Source organism: Artemia sp. Qi Xiang Cuo, chromosome 10, assembly GCF_049724085.1.
Source record: "Artemia sp. Qi Xiang Cuo chromosome 10, ASM4972408v1, whole genome shotgun sequence".
Taxonomy (NCBI): Eukaryota; Metazoa; Arthropoda; class Branchiopoda; order Anostraca; family Artemiidae; genus Artemia; species Artemia sp. Qi Xiang Cuo.
This window is the reverse complement of record NC_142803.1, coordinates 6316086-6334918: the sequence shown is the minus strand read 5'-3', so window position 1 is coordinate 6334918 and position 18833 is coordinate 6316086. Positions and strand designations below refer to the sequence as shown.

General features: G+C 33.4%; 1 protein-coding gene and 1 long non-coding RNA gene across 3 annotated transcripts in view; one reads left to right on the top strand and one right to left on the bottom strand.

Moving 5' to 3' along the window:
* Positions 1 to 18833, bottom strand: part of LOC148947409 (galactosylceramide sulfotransferase-like) — a 106350-nt gene that overhangs the window by 53851 nt on the left and 33666 nt on the right. The window lies entirely within an intron of this gene.
* Positions 1 to 18833, top strand: part of LOC148947410 (uncharacterized) — a 41256-nt gene that overhangs the window by 1218 nt on the left and 21205 nt on the right. Inside the window, exon 2 of the long non-coding RNA XR_016142362.1 lies at positions 1063 to 1181. This is a non-coding gene — a long non-coding RNA (uncharacterized LOC148947410). The remainder of the gene's footprint in view (positions 1 to 1062; positions 1182 to 18833) is intronic.

The following is an 18833-nucleotide window of genomic DNA, read 5'->3' as shown; positions in this document are numbered from 1 at the left end:
AAAAGAAAACCGAGAGAGGGATAAGGAAATTGATAACATGATACAGGCGCAACTTATATTTTTAAAGAAATCAGAAAGTTGGTTTTTCCTTTGAACAATTGCAAGGCACCAATTTACGAATTGAATAAGCGAAAAAGTTTTTGTATTTGAATTGAGATGGATTTTTTGCTCATAGAGAAAGAGAGGGAAGGAAAGAAAAAGAAAGAGAAATAACAAGAAGAAAAGGAATCCGAAATAGAGATAAAGAAATTGATAACATGATACAGACACGACTTATATTTTTAAAGAAATCAATAAGTTGGTTTTTCCTTTGAACAATTGCGGGACACCAACTTACGAATTGAATAGGCAAAAAAGTTTTTGTATTTGAATTGAAATGATTTTTTTTATTCTAGAGAAAGAGAGAGACTGAAAGAAAGAGAGAGAGGGATAGAGAAGAAGAAAAGGATACCGAGAGAGAGATAAGGAAATTGCTAACATGACACAAACACAACTTATATTTTTAAAGAAATCAGAAAGTTGGTTTTTTCTTTTAAAATTTGCGAGGCACCAATTTACGAATTGAATAGGCGAAAAAGTTTTTGTATTTGAATAGAAATGAATTTTTTTATTTATATAGAAAGAGAGAGACGGAAAGAAAAAAAGAGAGGGATAGAGAAGAAGAAAAAGAAACCGAAAGAGAGATAAGTAAATTGATAGTATGATACAGACACAGCTTATATCTTTAAAGAAATCAGTAAGTTGGTTTTTCCTTTTAACAATTGTGGGGCACCAATTTACGACTTGAATAGGCAAAAAAGTTTTTGTATTTGAATTGAAATGGATCTATTTACGTATAGAAAAAAAGAAAGAAGGAAAGAAAAGAGAGAGAGATATAGAACGAGAAAAGGAAACAGAGAGAGAGAGATAAGGAAATTGATAGCATGATACGGATACAGCTTATATCTTTAAAGAAATCAGTTAGTTGGTTTTTCCTTTGAACAATTGCGGGGCACCAATTTACGAATTGAATAGGTAAAAAAGCTTATGTATTTGAATTGAAATGGATTTATTTACTTATAGAGAAAGAGAGAGAACGAAAGAAAAAGATAGAGGGATAGAGAAGAAGAAGAGTAAACCGAGAGAGAGATAAGGAAATTGATAACATGATACAGACACAACTTGTATCCTTAAAGAAATCAGTAAGTTGGTTTTTCCTTTTAATTATTGAAGGGCCCCAATTTACGAATCGAATAGGCGAAATAATTTTTGTATTTGAATTGAAATGAATTTTTTTACTTATAGAGAAAGAGAGAGACGGTAAGAAGAAGAGAAAGAGAGAGAGAGAGAAGAAGAAAAGGAAACCGAGAGAGGGATAATGAAATTGATAACATGATACAGATGCAACTTATATTTTTAAAGAAATCAGAAAGTTGGTTTTTCCTTTGAACAATTGCGAGGAACCAATTTACGAATTGAATAGGGGAAAAATTTTGTATTTGAATTGAAATTAATTTTTTTACTTATAGAGAAAGAGAGATACGGAAAGGAAAAAAGAGAGCGATAGAGAAGAAGAAAAAGAAACCGAGAGAGAGATAAGGAAATTGATAACATGATACAGACACAACTTATATCTTTAAAGAAATCAGTAATTTGGTTTTTCCTTCGAACAATTCCGGAGCACCAATTTACGATTTGAATAGGCGAAAAAGTTTTTGAATTTGAATTGAAATGGATTTATTTACTTATAGAAAAAAGAAAGAATGAAAGAAAGAGAGAGAGAGAGAGACATAGAAAGAGAAAAGAAAACAGAGAGAGAGAGAGAGAGAGATAAGGAAATTGATAACATAATATAGACACAACTTATATTTTTAATGAAATCAGTATGTTGGCTTTTCCCTTAAACAATTGCGGGGCACCAATTTACGAATTGAATAGGGAAAAGAGTTTTTGTATTTGAATTGAAATGGATTTTTTACTTATAGAGAAAGAGAGAGAAGGAGAGAAAAAGATAGATATATAGAACGATAAAAGGAAAGAGAGAGAGAGAGAGAAAGAGAGAGAGAAAGAAAGAGAGAGAGATAGAGAGAGATAAAGAAATTTATAATATGATACAGAAACAACTTATATTTTTAAAGAAATCAGAAAGTTGGTTTTTCCTTTGAACAATTGCAAAGCACCAATTTACGAATTGAATAAGCGAAAAAGTTTTTGTATTTGAATTGAAATGAATTTTTTGCTCATAGAGAAAGAGAGAGAAGGAAAGAAAAAGAAAGAGAAATAGACAAGGAGAAAAGGAAACCGAAATAGAGGTAAAGAAATTGATAACATGATACAGACACAACTTATATTTTTAAAGAAATCAGTAAGTTGGTTTTTCCTTTCAACAATTGCGGGGCACCAACTTACGAATTGAATAGGCGAAAAAGTTTTTGTATCTGAATTGAAATGATTTTTTTTTTTATTTTAGAGAAAGAGAGAGACGGAAAGAAAAAGAGATAGGGATAGAGAAGAAGAAAAGGATACCGAGAGAGAGATAAGGAAATTGCTAACATGACACAGACACAACTTATATTTTTAAAGAAATCAGAAAGTTGATTTTTCCTTTGAACATTTGCGAGGCACCAATTTACGAATTGAATAGGCAAAAAAGTTTTTGTATTTGAATAGAAATGAATTTTTTTATTTATATAGAAAGAGAGAGACGGAAAGAAAAAAAGAGAGGGATAGAAAAGAAGAAAAAGAAACCGAAAGAGAGATAAATAAATTGATAGCATGATACAGACACAGCTTATATCTTTAAATAAATTAAACTGAAAGTAAGGAGTGACATTAAAACTTAAAACGAACAGAAATTATTCCGTATATGAAAGGGCCTGTCCCCTCCTCAACACCTCGCTCTTTATGCTAAAGTTTTTTATTGCTTTAGAAAATAAAGTTTTGAGACAGAGTCAAATTTTCGCGTAAAGAGCGATGCGATGAGGAGGGGACAGCCCCTTTCATATACGGAATAATTTCTGTTCGTTTTAAGTTTTAATGTCGCTCCTTACTTTCAGTTTAAAAAACTTGTTTTTTTACTTAATTTCTGATCGTTTTTTAGTTAATGCGGCTTTTATTTTGGTTCACCGTCATTGAATAAGTAAACAAAATTTGCATTAAAATTTTACCCTTCTTTTGCTAAATGGCTGTCTCTAATTTTGATTCTGATGTAATTTATAAATTAACTTACGTAACGAACTTCTATATTCGTATATTTTTCTTCTTGCAAAAAATACGTTGCAGATATAGTTGCAGATTTTTGCAGATATGAGCTTGAAACCTATGTAATAGGGTTTTCTGATACGCTGAATCTGACGGAGGGATTTTCATTAAAATTCTTTCACTTGTAGGGGATGTTTCCTCCCTCTTTAAAAAATCAGGTAAATTTTCTCAGGCTCGCAGCCTTTGATGAGTAATACTAAACTTAATAAAATTTATATATTTAGAATCAGTATTATAAGCCCATTCTTTTGATACATTTATTGACATCAAAATTCCGTTTTTGAACGTTTCGATTACTATTCAGCCGTATCGCTTGTTTTTTTTTTTTTTTTTTTTTTTTTTTTTTTTTTTTTTTTTTTACGTATATGTTATTACATATATGAGGGGGTTCACCCCTTAGTCAATGCCACGCTCTTTACGTTAAAAATTAAAAAAACTTTAATTCACAAACCCCTGAATCACAAAGGCCGTTTAATTAGAATAGATAGCTCTTTTGAAAGCACTAAAAAAACTGTAGCGTAAAGAGCGAGGTATTGAATTGGGGGAGACCCCCCTCATATACGTAATAATTTCTGTTCGTTTTAAGTTCTAATGTTGCTTCTTACTTTCAGTTGAAAAAACTTGTTTTTTTTATTTAATTTCTGATCGTTTTTTAAATAATGCTTGGAAATCCGGCGCACCCTTCATAGAAATGTCCCTTACCCCAAAGAAACATCCTCCAGGGAAAGATTCTCCCGAGTAATCCCCTCCTTCAGCCCCCCCCCCACCAGAAAAAAATCCTTCCTGAAAATGTATGTATACTTCCCAATAACCAGTACAATATGTAAGCAATGGGCAAAGTTCATATCTTGCAGCCCTTCCCCTGGGAACTGTGGGGGATTAAGTGGTCTTAAAAGACATATTTATTAGATTTTCGACTATGCTGAACAAAATGGTTATCTCAAAATTTTAATTAGGTGACTTTGAGAAAAAATGGGCGTGGGAGGGGGCCTAGTTGCCCTCCCTTTTTTGGAGGGCACGCATCGTGATCTTTCTTCGAGCAAAAAAATGCAAATTTCCACCTTTTTGCAGATAGGAGCGTGAAACTTCTTTAATAGGGTTCTCTGATAAGCTGAATTTGATGGTGTAATTTTCGTTAAAGTTAATTAAAAATGCAAAATTCCACATTTTTGCAGATAGGAGTGTGAAGCTTCTTTAATAATGTTCGTTGATAAGTTGGATCTGATGGTGTGAATTTCGTTAAAGTTAATTTAAAAAAAATTGCAATTAAAACTAAATTTTATTGTTTAAAAAAAATTAAGTTGTGAGAAAGTCAAACTGTAGCGTAAAGAGCGAGGCGCTGAGAAGGGAAAAGCCTCTTTCATACACAGAATAAATTCTGTTCGTTTTAAGTTTTAATGTCGCTCCTTACTTTCAGTTAAAAAAAACTTGTTTTTTTTTAATTTCATTTGTGAACGTTTTTTAATTAATCCAGGTTTTGATTTTAGCTCAACGTGCATGAATAGTTGAAACGAAATTTGCATATCAATTTTATTTTAATTTAGCTAAATGGCTTTCTCAAAACTTGTTGAATTTTATTTACGAACGTTTTTATTAGTAATAAATATACGTAACTTACGAATTAACTTACGTAACGAGCTTCTACATTCTTATATTTTTAATACGTATATTAGGGGGTTCGCCCCCTAGTCAATACCTTGCTCTTTAAGCTAAAGTTCTAATTTTGTTCCAATTCTTTAAAAATGACCCCTTAATCACAAAGGCCGTTAATTAGAATAAATAGATCTTATGAAAGTACTCAAAAATCTTTGGCTTAAAGAGCGAGGCATTGACTAGAAGGTGAACCCAATCATATAGCTAATATTTTTTTTTTTCGTTTTAAGTTTTGACGTTGCTCCTTACTTTCAGTTGAAAAACTTGTTTTTTTATATTTAATTTCTGAATTTGTTTTAAATAATGATGGGAAATCCGGCGCCCCCTTGATAGCAATGTCCCTTCCCCCATGAAAACTTCCTTCATGAAAAGATCCTCCCATATAACCCCCGACCCACCCCCCATCCCCCACTACCAGAAAAAATTCCCCCTGAAAACGTCTGTATACTTCCCAATAACCAATACTATATGATAACATTGGGTAAAGTTTATAACTTTCAGCCCTCCCCCTGGGGGCTTCGAGGGATTAAGTCATACTAAAAGACATAGTTATAATATTTTCGACCGTGTTGAACAAAATGGCTATCTCAAAATTTTGATCAGTTGACTTTGGGGAAAAAATGAGCGTGGGAGGGGGCCTAGTTGCCCTCCATTTTTTTTGGTCTCTTGAAAAGGGTACTAGAACTTTTAATTTCCGTTCCAATGAAACCTCCCACGATATTCTAAGACCACTGAGTCGATAAGATCACCCCTGGGGAAAAGAAAAAAAAACAAATAAACACGCACCCGTGATCTTTCTTCTGGCAAAAAAGTAAAATTCCACATTTTTGCAGATAGAAGCTTGAAACCTCTAACGCCTCGCTCTTTACAGACCTCTAACCTCTAACGCTGTCCCCTCCTCAACGCCTCGCTCTTTACACTAAAGTTTTTTATTGTTTTAAAAAATAAAGTTGTGAGACAGAGTCAAACTTTAGCGTAAAGAGCGAGGCGTTGAGGAGGGACAGCCCTTTCATATACGGAATAATTTCTGTTCGTTTTAAGTTTTAATGTCGCTCCTTACTTTCAGTTTAAAAAACTTTTTTTTTTTTATTTAATTTATGATCGTTTTTTAGTTAATGCAGCTTTTATTTGCATAAAAATTTTAATTTTATTTTGCTAAATGGATGTATTTAAAAATTAACTTAAGTAACTAACTTCTATATTCGTATATTTTTCTTCTGGCAAAAAATACAAAGTTGCAGATTTTTGCAGATATGAGCTTGAAACCTATGTAATAGGGTTTTCTGATACACTGAGTCTGACGGTGTGATTTTCATTAAAATTCTTTCACTTGTAGGGGGATGTTTCCCCCCTCTTTAAAAAATCGAGTAAATTTTCTCAGGCTCGTAGCCTTTGATGAGTTATACTAAACTTAATAAAATTTATATATTTAGAATCAGCATTATAAACACATTCTTTTGATACATTTATTGACATCAAAATTCCGTTTTTAAAAGTTTCGATTACTATTGAGCCGTATCGCTTGTTTTTTTATTGTTTTTTTTATTATGTATATATTATTACGTATATGAGGGGGTTCTCCCTTAGTCAATACCACACTCTTTACGTTAAAAGTTAAAAAAGATTTTGATTCACAAACCCCTGAATCACAAAAGAAGTTTAATTAGAATAGATAGCTCTTTTGAAAGCACTAAAAAAACACTTTAGCGTAAAGATCGAGGTTTTAACTTGGGGGAGAATCCTCTCACATACGTTAAAATTTCTGTTCTTTTTAAGTTCTAATGTTCCTTCTTACATTTCAGTTGAAAAAACTTGTTTTTTTATTTAATTTCTGCTCGTTTTTTAAATAATGCTTGGAAATCCGGCGCCCCCTTCATAGAAATGTACCTTGCCCCAAAGAAACATCCTGTACGGAAATATTCTCCAGAGTAACCCCCTCCTCTAGCCCCCCCCTCCAGAAAAAATCCTTCCTGAAAATGGTTGTATACTTCCCAATAACCAATAAATAATGCTGGCAAGTCCGGCGCCCCCTTCATGGCAATTTCCCTTCCCCCATGAAAACTTCCTTCATGAACAGATCCTCCAACATAACCACCGACCCACCCTTCCCTCCCACTACCAGAAAAAAAACCTCCTGAAAACTTCTGTATACTTCCCAATAACCAATACTATATGTTAACATTGGGTAAAGTTCATAACTTTTAGCCCTCCCTCTGGGAACTTCGGGGATTAAGTCATCCTAAAAGACATATTTATCATATTTTCGACCATGCTGAACAAAATGGCTATCTAAAAATTTTGATCGGGTGACTTTGGGAAAAAAATAAGCGTGGGAGGGGGCCTAGTTGCCCTCCATTTTTTTTGGTCACTTAAAAATGGAACTAGAACTTTTAATTTCCGTTCGAATAAGCCCTCCCACGATATTCTAGGACCACTGGGTTGAACTGATCATCCTTGGGGAAAAAAAAAAAAAATAAATAAACACGCATCCGTGATATTTCTTCTGGCAAAAAATGTAAAATACCACATTTTTGTAGGTAGGAGCTTGAACAACGCTACAGTAGGGTTTTCTGATACGCTGAATATGATGGTGTGATTTTCATTAAGGTTCTATAACATTTAGGGGGTCTTTCCCCCTTTTTTTAAAAATCAGCCAAATTTTCTCAGGCGCGTAACTTTTGATGGGTAGCACTAAACTTGATGAAAGTTATATATTTGAAATTAGCATTGAAATCTGATTCTTTTGATTTATCTATTGGTATCAAAAACCCGTTTTCTAGAGTTTCAGTTACCATTGAGCCGGCTCGCTCCTTACTTACAGTTCGTTACCACGAACTGTTTGATCAGTAAGTTGGTTTTTTCCTTTGAACAATTGCGGGGCACCAATTCACGAATTGAATAGGTGAAAATTTATTTGTATTTGAATTGAAATGGATTTATTCACTTATAAGGAAAGAGAGAGAAGCAAAGAAAAGATAGAGAGATATAGAAAGAGAAAAGGAAATCGAGAGAGAGATAAGCAAATTGATAACATGATACAGACACAACTCATGTTTTTAAAGAAATCAAGAACTTGGTTTTTCCTTTGAATAATAGCATGGCACCAATTTACGAATTGAATAGGCAAAAACGTTTGTGTATTTCAATCGAAATGGATTTATTTACTTATAGAGAGAGAGAGAAAGAAAAAGATTGAGAGATATAGAAAGAGAAAAGGAAACAGAGAGAGGGATAAGGAAATTGATAACATGATACATACACAACTTATATCTTTTAAGAAATCAGTAAGTTGGTTTTTCCTTTAAACAATTGCGGGGCACCAATTTACGAATTTAATAGGCAAAAAGTTTTGTATTTGAATTAAAATGGATTTATTTACTTATAGAGAAAGAGAGAGAAGGAAAGGAAAAGATTGAGAGATATAGAAACAGAATAGGGAACAGAGAGAGAGATAAGGAAATTCATAACATGACTCAGACATAACTAATATCTTTAAAGAAATCAGTAAGTTGGTTTTTCCTTTTAATAATTGCGGGGCACCAATTTACGAATTAAATAGGAAAAAAGTTTTTGTATTCGAATTGAAATGGATTTATTTACTTATAAAGAAAGAGAGAAAAGGAAAGAAAAGATTGAGATATAGAAAGAGGAAAGGAAACGGAGAGAGAGATAAGGAAATTGATAACATGATACAGACGCAACTTATATTTTAAAGAAATCAGTAAGATGGTTTTTCCTTTGATCAATTGCGGGGCACCAATTTACAAATTGAATAGGCAAAAAAGTTCTTGTATTTGAATTGAAATGGATTTATTAAATTATAGAGAAAGAGAGAGAAGGAAAGAAACAGAGAGAGATAGAGAAGAAAAAAAGTAAACCGAGAGAGGGATAAGGAAATTGACAACATGATAGAGACACAACTTATATCCTTAAAGAAATCAGTAAGTTGAATAGGCGAAAAAGTCTTTTTTTTCGTCAGCTATGCAACTATACTGAACAAAATCCCCTTTATCTTGCTTTTCAAAATTAATAAAAATATTGAATTTAAAAAAAAAAAAAACAGCCGTATAGAAACTTAAAACAAGACGAAATTGGGTCCTAGAGTGATTGAAGCTTATATATATATATATATATATATATATATATATATATATATATATATATATATATATATATATATATATATATATATATATATATATATATATATATATATATATATATATATATATATATATATATATATATATATATATATATATATATATATATATATATATATATATATATATATATATATATATATATATATATATATATATATATATATATATATATATATATATATATATATATATATATATATATATATATATATATATATATATAGTACCGGAAGCCGGCGGCTTTGCAGCTGGGCTTGGCACTCGGCACGTGGTAGGCTTTTATATATAGATTCTCACTTTCACTTGTCTTCTAAATGCAGACAATTTGAACCTTTTCTTGATGTCTTGACGTCCAGACTGACCTTAAATTAGAATTGGTGCCTTTGTGAAATTAATTTATCTTTTACTGGACCTTTAACTCTTGCCTTGGCTTGTCTTTTTTCAGTGTGAAAGATGTATCACGAAACCTTTGTTTCTTTCAATTATTCAAGTGGTGGGACAAAATCTTCTTTTTATTCTAGTAATTTATCCAGTCCATGTTTTTAATTTTCAAAGGTGTGGAAGTCATTGACGACCACCTTTGTTTCTTTTAGTTTTTCAGGTGGTGCGACAAAAATTGTTCTTTTGCCTTGGGATGTCTTTTGTCACTATGAAAGACGTATCGCCGAACCTTTTGTTTCTTTTATTTGTTCAGGTAGTTCAGGTACTTCTTATTCTTCCAATGGTTTTTCCATTCCATATTTTTGATTTTCAAAAGTATGGTAGGTATTGTTGACCTTATCCTTGGAGGAATTAGCGACAGTTCTAAAAGGATAAAAAAATAATTAGGCTCCAGGTGCTGATAGGTTGGTAAATGAGTTTCTTAAATATCGTTGCTCTGAGGTTAGAAATAAGTTACTGAAGATTATGAATATGATTTTTGAAAAAGGGGAAGGGCCTAACGATTTTAGGAAAATCTTAAATAGGCCACTTTATAAGAAAGGGGATAAAAGTGAGTGTGGTAATTATCAAGGCATTAGTCTGGTCTCTGTAGGTAGTAAATTACTTAGTAATATGATACTTTTTAGACTGAGAGATGCCGTAGAAAAAGTTTTAAGAGAAGAAAAGTGGGGTTTTAGTAAAGGTAGATGATGTGTCGACCAAATTTTCACTCTTGGGCTAATAATTGAGAAGTGCCAGAGCTTTCAAACACCTTTGGTCCTCAGTTTTATAGATTATGAGTAAGAGTTCATTTCTGTTGATAGAAGAGCTTTAGTAAAGGTTTTATCCTTGTATGGTATACCAGATAAATACTTTAAAGTTATTAGTGATATGTACGAGAGTAACACTGCTGCGGTTAAGGTAGGAAATGAGGTTAGCGGCTGGTTTTGTATTTAATTAAATAAAAAAAACAAGTTTTTTAAACTGAAAGTAAGGAGCGACATTAAAACTTAAAACGAACAGAAATTATTCCGTATATGAAAGGGGCTGTCCCCTCCTCAACGCCTCGCTCTTTACGCTAAAGCTTGACTCTGTCTCACAACTTTATTTTATAAAACAATAAAAAACTTTAGCGTAAAGAGCGAGGCGTTGAGGAGGGGACTGCCCCTTTCATATACGGAATAATTTCTGTTCGTTTTAAGTTTTAATGTCACTCCTTACTTTCAGTTTAAAAAACTTGTTTTTTATTATTTAATTTCTGATTGTTTTTTAGTAAATGCAGCTTTTATTTGCATAAAAATTTTACTTTTCTTTTGCTAAATGAACGTCTTTACAAATTAACTTACGTAACTAACTTCTATATTCGTATATTTTTCTTCTGGCAAAAAATACAAAGTTGCAGATTTTTGCAGATATGAGCTTGAAACCTATGTAATAGGGTTTTCTGATACGCTGAATCTCACGGTGTGATTTTCATTAAAATTCTTTCACTTGTAGGGGATGTTTCCCCCCTGTTTAAACAATCGAGTAAATTTTCTCAGGCTCGTAGCCTTTGATGAGTAATACTAAACTTAATAAAATTTATATATTGAGAATCAGCATTATAAACACATTCTTTTGATACATTTATTGACATCAAAATTCCGTTTTTAAGAGTTTCGATTACTATTGAGCCGTATCGCTTGTTTCTTTATTGTTTTTTTTTATTACGCATATGTTATTACTTATATGAGGGGGTTGTCCCCTTAGTCAATACCACGCTCTTTACGTTAAAAGTTAAAAAAAAATTTAATTCACAAACCCCTGAATCACAAAGGCCGTTTAATTAGAATAGATAGCTCTTTTGAAAGCACTAAAAAAAACCGTAGTGTAAAGAGCGAGGTATTGACTTGGGGGAGAACCCCCTCACATACGTTATAATTTCTGTTCGTTTTAAGTTCTAATATTCCTTCTTACGTTTCAGTTGAAAAAACTTGTTGTTTTTTTATTTAATTTCTGATCGTTTTTTAAATAATGCTTGGAAATCCGGCGCCCCCTTCATAGAAATGTCCCTTACCCCAAAGAAACATCCTCCATGGAAATATTCTCTAACCCCCTCCTCTATCTCCCCCCCCCTCCAGAAAAAAATCCTTCCTGAAAATGGTTGTATACTTCCCAATAACCAATAAATAATGTTGGCAAGTCTAGCGCCTCCTTCATGGCAATTTCCCTTCCCCCATGAAAACTTCTTTCATGAACAGATCCTCCAACATAACCACCGACCCACCCTTCCCTCCCACTACCAGAAAAAAAACCTCCTGAAACCTTCTGTATACTTCCCAATAACCAATCCTATTTGTTAACATTGGGTAAAGTTCATAACTTTTAGCCCTCCCTCTTGGAACTTCGGGGGATTAAGTCATCCTAAAAGACATATTTATCATATTTTCGACCATGCTGAAAAAAATGGCTATCTCAAAATTTTTATCGGGTGACTTTGGGAAAAAAATAAGCATGGGAGGGGGCCTAGTTGCCCTCCATTTTTTTTGGTCACTTAAAAAGGGGACTAGAACTTTTAATTTCCATTCCAATGATACATCACACGATATTCTAGGACCACGGGGTCGATACGATCACCCCTGGGGAAAAAAAACAAACAAACAAAAAAAAAAAAAAACAAACACGCATCCGTGATATTTCTTCTGGCAAAAAAATATAAAAATCCACGTTTTTGTAGATAGGAGCTTGAAACTTCTACAGTAGGGTTCTCTGATACGCTGAATATGATTGTGTGATTTTAATTAAGGTTTTATAATTTTTAGGGTGTCTTTCCCCCTTTTTTCGAAAATCAGCCAAATTTTCTCAGGTACGTAACTTTTGATGGATAGAATTAAACTTGATGAAAATTATATATTTGAAATCAGAATTGAAATCTAATTCCTTTGATGTATCAATTGGTATCAAAAACACGTTTTCTAGAGTTTCGGTTACTATTGAGCCGGGTCGCTCCTTACTCGTTACCACGAACTGTTTGATCAGAAGTTAAGCAGGGTCGTGTTCTATCCCCCTTTATATGGATCATTTTGATAGACTTTATCTTAAGGAGCAAAGGAAAGGCAATAGAGAACACAGAATTAAATGGAGAGGAAAAAATTTCCTGGACTTAGATTATGCTGATGATTTAAGCATCCTAGATGAAAGTTTGAGCAAAATGAATGAAGTTTTAGAGGTTTTGCAAGTTCAGGGTGCTAGAATAGGTTCGAAAAATAATGTTAAGAAGACTAAGTTACTAAGGCTAGGAATAAGTGAAGATGAAAAGGCGACGTTGGGTAATGAAAAGGTCGATAAGGTGGGCAGCTTCACTTACCTTGGTAGTATTATTAGTAAAGATGGTGGGAGCAGTGAAGATATTAAAAGTAGTATAGCCAAGGCTCAGGGTGTTTTTTCACAGTTAAAAAAAAGTTTGGAAGAATAGGAAGATAAGTCTGCAAACCAAGATTAGAATATTAAAAGCTACAGTGATGACAGTCGCCAAAAATGGCTCTGAAGCATGGACGCTCCGAAAATCGGATGCAGATTTGCTAGATATTTTGTAGAGAAATTGCTTAAAGATTGTTCTGGGTACCCAGCTGACTGGCCGTATTTCAAACTATAGGCTATACGAAAAATGGGGCTCAATACCGCTCTCTTGGGCTATAATGAATGAAAGGTTGAGGTGGCTATGGCAAGTTGTGCGGATGAAGGATGACATATTTTCGAAGATTGTTCTTTTCGGCCAACCATCTAGGGCTAAGCAGAAAGCAGGTCGTCCTCTTTTGGGCTGGGAGGGCGTCATAAAAAAAGATTTAAAGGAAATGGGAACTTCGTGGGTGGGTTTAAAATTGGAAGCTTTGAATAGATTGGGGTGGAGCAGGAGCGTGCGTAGCTCTGTTGGCCTCAGGAATCTTGGTGCTGTTGTGAGTTGCTAGAAGTAGTAGTAGTATCCTTGTCACAATCCAAAACCCAATCATCATCCCTATCATATTCAATTTCGTTGGTTCGTTACACCTTGGTTTATCTTTCGTCATTATGAAATACGTACTGACAAACCTTTGTTTATCTGACAAAAAAGTATGGGCCACGTGGTAGGCTTCTATACATAGATTCTCACTGTCACTTGTCTTCTACACGCAGACAATTTGCACCTTTTCTTGATGTCATGACGTCCAAATGGACATTAAATTAGAAATGGTGCCTTAGTAATATTACTTTTTTTTCTATTGGACCTTTAACTTTTGCCTCGGTTTGTCTTTTGTCATTATGAAAGACATATCGCCGAACCTTTGTTTCTTTTAATTTTTCAGGTGGTGGGACAAAAACTTCTTTTTCATCCAATGATTTATCCAGTCCATATTTTTGATTTTCCAAGATATGGTAGGTATTGATGACCTTATCCATGTCAAAATCAAAAATCCAAACATCATTTCTGTAATTTTCAATTTGTTTGCTCCTCGGCTTATCTTTTGTCATCATGAAAAAATATCGCTGAACCTTTTTTTTTAACACAGGTATGGTAGGCATTGATGACCTTACCCATGTCAAAATACAATACCCAACAATCATCGCTATCATTTTCAATTTTGACACGCTCTGATTCTCGCTGTCCAGGTTGATTTTCATTGACTCGCTTCTCTTCATTTTCATTTTCGACTCCTTCACTTGTTCGTTCTCGTATGTCTTCTAACCACGTATGTCGTTGCCCTTCATTTTTATTGTTAACACGCTTTAATTGTCGTTTTCATTAATCTTCTAACCGCCCATGTCTTTGCTCTTCTTTTGCATTTTGATACATTTTTGGATTTTTATTACTTCAAGCAATTTGTCAATGGCTTTTACTTTAGCTGTCCGTATTGGTGTTGTCGCAATTGATGGTACAGGTTGTCAAATTTCACATCTTATCACGTTTGATAGCTCAGGTGTTGGTCCCAAAGAACCGTCATCTATAGTAACTGCAATTACAAATTTTTGTTTTGGGGCCTTTCAACAGACATCATATTATAAATAACTGTTGCATTGGAAACTCAACAATCTTATTTATGGTATGCATGACATCATATAAGAAAATACTTATATGATGCCATATATGATGTCATAAGAAATGTATATATATATATATATATATATATATATATATATATATATATATATATATATATATATATATATATATATATATATATATATATATATATATATATATATATATATATATATATATATATATATATATATATATATATTATATATATATATATATATATATATATATACATAAACGGATATTTATTGCTTAAAGTCATAATAATTTTGATTTATTAAAGTTAAAAACTGAAAATATTTAAATTGTATTTGTTTTCTTTAAAGTGGAAATAATGACTAGGTGTTGAGATGACACTGGGGTTACTTACCTTCGTTTAGCCTCAAGGAGATGGGCCAACCCTGGGTGCATTGTTATATGTTCTTTGGACTGTTTTTAACTCAATGGCTTCAACATAATTTTCATCAGATGCGTTTGGTGAAACGAAAGCTTCGGGGGACGGGAAGCTATTTACTCTCCTATCACTTTTGACTCTTAAAAGGGAACTAGAACTTTCAATTTCCAGTCAACTGAGCCTTCTCTGAAGCTTATGTAACCACCACGTCTGCAAACACCTTATATGCCCTCGGCGCATGATTTACAAATATCGCCCCCAGGCTCTGGGGGGTCGTGTTAACCTGAAGGCCTAGTTTTTTTTTTAATATCGGGCTATTTTGAAAAAAAGAAGCTATCTCAAAATGTCTACCTTATGCATTTGGGAAAGAAAAGGTTAAGGAGGGGGCGGGAGGTCTAGTTATCCTCCGATTACTTTTGATTCTTAAAAAAGATACTAGAACTGCATTTTCCATCGAAAGACCCCCCCCCCCTAAAATTTGCACGACCACCCCTTTCACGAAAACCTAATATATGAGTAACTAGTATAACTGATAGACCTAGCCCTCTGGGCTGTTGAAGGGGGAGGGGTCATCCTCAAAGACACTATTACTGGATTTTTTAATTACGTTGAAAAAAATGACTATATGAAAGTTTTAATTTGATGTGTTAGGGGAAATAACAGGATTCCTCTCCAATCATTTTTTACTCTTAAAATGGCAACTAGAACTTTCAATTTCCAATTAAATTAGCTCCTTTCGAAGTTTCATGACAACTTCGCTCTTTACTTAGGCAATGCTATTGCCCTGCCTATGATACAAGTCGTTCTACAGACGTACAAAATTCTATTTTGAGTTTATTTCATTTTATTTTATGTGTTTGTATGTTTTTTGTATGTTTGTATGTAAACCCAATAATAAATATTATAAGCTACCATAAATTAGAAGAAGACCTTCCAGCATCTGCACTTGCCAGAGATGCCCACTACAGAGGAGAATGAACTAAAACAGTTTGAAAATATCCTTGGCTTTGTATTTTAAAAAATAGCGACGAAGACCACACTGCCTTTCTATTATAAGCAACAAAAGCACGAAGAGCAATAGGTAAATCTTTTGCAAGACAGTGGAGATAATTTGAACGAATATTTCGGCCCTATATCCCAGGGCCGTCCTCAGCAAGACAAAAATATATATAAAAAAAACTCACAACAATTATTGGTCGCATGTTGTTGTGAGTCTTTTTTTCTTTTATATATTTTGGTCTTGCTGAGGACGTCTTGCAAATATACTAGAAGGGTAGAACAAGGGCTAAGCAGTGTTTCTTGACCTGGAAGGAGCTTGCGATGAAGTAGTTCTTCATAGTAGTTATTAAGAATTTGTTACAATTAGAATTGCCATGGAGATTTTAGACACAACTTGAGATTTTAGTTGCAATGTATAGCGTTGTTAGGAAAGTACTTTGAGATGGAAAACGGTTTTCTAGAGTAATGAATTTGATCAGAGGATTTAAGCAAGGATGTAGTGGAATCAACTATTGTGGAACTATTAGATAAAGCTTTGCTTTCTCTTCTTTTTGCAGTTGACATTGTATTGATGGCAAAAAAAGGCACTGAATTGCAAAGACTTTTAGATTTTAAGCCATAAGTATTTAGCAATGAAGAAGCTAAGATTAAATGTTGACAAGTCAGCTGTTGTAATATTTGGGAACAACGTAAAATTAAGGGGAAAAAATTATGCGAATAATAATGAATTTAAACCTGTAAATAAGTTTTCGTACCTGGGGAGTAAGGTTTCATCAAATGGTGGATAAGCAGTAGAATAGCAGGAAAGGATAAGAGCTAGAAATCGGGTGGTTTCCAAACAGGTAAGGGTTATTTGAGAGAAGCAGGAAATCCAAAAATTGTATTGTGATTTACCAGCGTCCCCGTCTCACTTTGTGTATGGTAGGATTAAGAAGCAGGGAGTAAGGAAATTTATTTAAATACAGGTATTAATAAGGAGAACTAAAGAAGACAATTCCAGCAAAGGGAAATATTTTACCACTTGGTGATAAGAGAAAGTGTCTTGGAAGGACGAAGTCGGAGATAGGTCCTTTCTTTATCCCAATGTGTGGAGATAGGGTGGATAATTTAATTCATCTTTGTTTTTTTTAATGTTCTGAGGGAGGATATATTCCAGGGTGGGATACATAGAGAGGAATGAGTGGGTATAATAACTAAGCAATAGAAGGTATTGACTACTAAGCAAAAAAATATAAATGTTTTTACTTTTATAACTTTAATAAATCAAATAATATTAACATTTTGATTAACAAATATCAGTATATGTATATTAAACTGACAATGATCATTTCATTTGTATTTTTTTTCAGTAAAGTGTAAATTATGTTCTGGCCTTGAGAAGGGATCGGAGTTTTTAGCCCAACTCATACTTAATTTCTGCTCGTTTCGAGTGTGAATCGATGATTTATTTTAATTTATCTTTGTTTTGGGTTTCATTTATTTATTGATGCTTATTTGTGGTAGCTCCACTCTTGGTAGATTATTTTATTTTGTTTTTGCTAATTTTTAGTTAATGGAGTTCTTTACTTTTCTTTGAAAAACTTAGTTTGTGGAAAAAGTTTTTTTAATTAATTTCTGTTCGTTTTATAATTACATAGTCTTTTCATGGAAAAAGATAATAATAGTTTAAATCTTCTTTTTTTCAAGACTTTATAGTTTGGCCTGCTATTTGTATGCTGGAGAAAACTTTTCAGCAATTTTTAACAACATGCACCCTTTTAACAATCTGGACACAAAAATAGTGTTTAATTTAGTTTCATACCTCCTTTAGTTGGCCTGAAATGGAAAACTTGATACCATTCGCAAAATAATCTTTTTACTTTCTTTGATAGCTTGCATACACTTACGCTATTTCGATATGGTTAAATTTTAAGAGCAGAAGCAGCCCCAAAAGTTTGAATATAATACCCTCGGTCGTTCTTGGGATACTGCTGAGATGCCATACTGAGAATTAGCATTAACACAGTGCATTTTTATTTAATCTTAACTTACAACCTTTGCCCGGGGGACTCTGGGGGGTTTGTCATTCTTAAATACATAATTTCCAGAACTTTCAACTAAGTTGACCAAAATTGCTATCTCTAAACTTTGATTGAATGTGTTTAGGGAAATGGTGGGCGTCAGAGGGGGGTCAATTACTCTCCACTCACTTTCGACTATTAAAAAAGGTCATTTCAATTTCCAAACAAATGAGCCCTTTTTTAAATTTTTACAACAACTTTCTATATAAGCCTTATACACCCCCAGGACATAACTAACAACCCTTGCACTGAGGGCTCCGAGGGGGGTTATCATCCTAAAAGACCTAATTTCCAGAACTTTCGACTACGTTGAACCAAATGAATATCTCAAAATTTTGATTGGATGTGTTTGGGGAAATAGTGGGCATGAGAGGGGGGTTAGTTGCGTTTCAATCACTTTCGACTATTAAAAGCGCACTAGTCCTTTTAATTTTCAATTGAATAAGCCCTTTTTGATGTTTTTACAACATCGCTTTCTATAAAAACCTTACCTGCTCCGAGGGCATAACTTACAACACTTGCCCTGAGGGTTGTGGGGGGGGGGGGGTTTCATCCTTAAAGACCTAATTTCCAAAAGTTTCAACTACATTGAACGCAATACCTATCTAAAAATTTTGATTTGATGTGTTTGGGGAAAAGGTGGGCGTGAGAGGGGGGTTGGTTGCCCTCAAATCACTTTTGACTATTAAAAAGAGCACTAGACCTTTGAATTTCCAATTGAATGAGCCCTTTTTCAAGTTTCTAAGATTTCAATAAAAACTTATATGCCCCCAGGGCATAACTTATAACCCTTGCCCTGAAGACTGTGGGGGAGCGTCCTGCTCAAAGGTATAATTTCCTGAACT